Below are 860 nucleotides of genomic sequence, written 5' to 3' on the forward strand. Positions count from 1 at the left end.
AAGTCATTTAAAGAGAAGATTAATGGAAACAGAATTGGGCTCTTAATGGATAATACTACTGCTTTAACTTATTTAAATCACAAGGGAGGCCGAAAACAAGAGTTGAATGAATTAACTTACAAAATTTTAAATTGATTTATTGGCAACCCATATCCCAGGCTCTCAGAACACACTTGCGGATTTTGAGAGTAGAAATTTCAATGACTGTTGTGAATGGTCTCTAAATGAAAATATTTTCAATAGCATAATTGGAAAATTGGGAAATGTTGATATTGATTTATTTGCATCTCGTTTAAATGCTAAATGTAAAAGATATGTTGCTTGAAAAAGAGATTCAGATGCAGAATTGATATCTGCAAAATTATCAGGGAAATGTACAGAGAGAGAAATATTTCTCAAAGGACTACCAATTTACTCCTCCAATCTTGGAAACCTGGAACCCACAAACAGTATTCAGTACTGTATACATCAGAAAGTGGCATGTATTTTGTATCCAACGAAAAATTAATTATGTTGAACCCCCTATAGAATCAGTTTTAGAGTTCCTCACAATACTCCATTTAGACCAAGGCTTAGGCTATAGTGCGATTAACACCGCAAGGAGTGCGCTGTCACAGATAATAGTTTGGAAAGATAAATGCACAATTGGTACTCACCCTCTGGTTATAAGAATGCTAAAAGCAGTGTATAATAGAAACCCACCTACGCCAAAATACACTTACAGGCCCGTAGCGAGGGGGGGGGGGTTTATGGTTCGGGCGAACCCCCCTTTTCTAGCGAACCTCCCTGTTTTCTAGCGAACCCCCTCGAATTTTTGAATGAGTCCCACCCGTTTTTAAATTGTAGCCTGCATTACAAGC

Source organism: Anneissia japonica, unplaced genomic scaffold (genome assembly GCF_011630105.1).
Source record: "Anneissia japonica isolate Jap-2015-1 unplaced genomic scaffold, ASM1163010v1 scaffold10184_len302889_cov135, whole genome shotgun sequence".
In the NCBI taxonomy this organism is placed as follows: Eukaryota; Metazoa; Echinodermata; class Crinoidea; order Comatulida; family Comatulidae; genus Anneissia; species Anneissia japonica.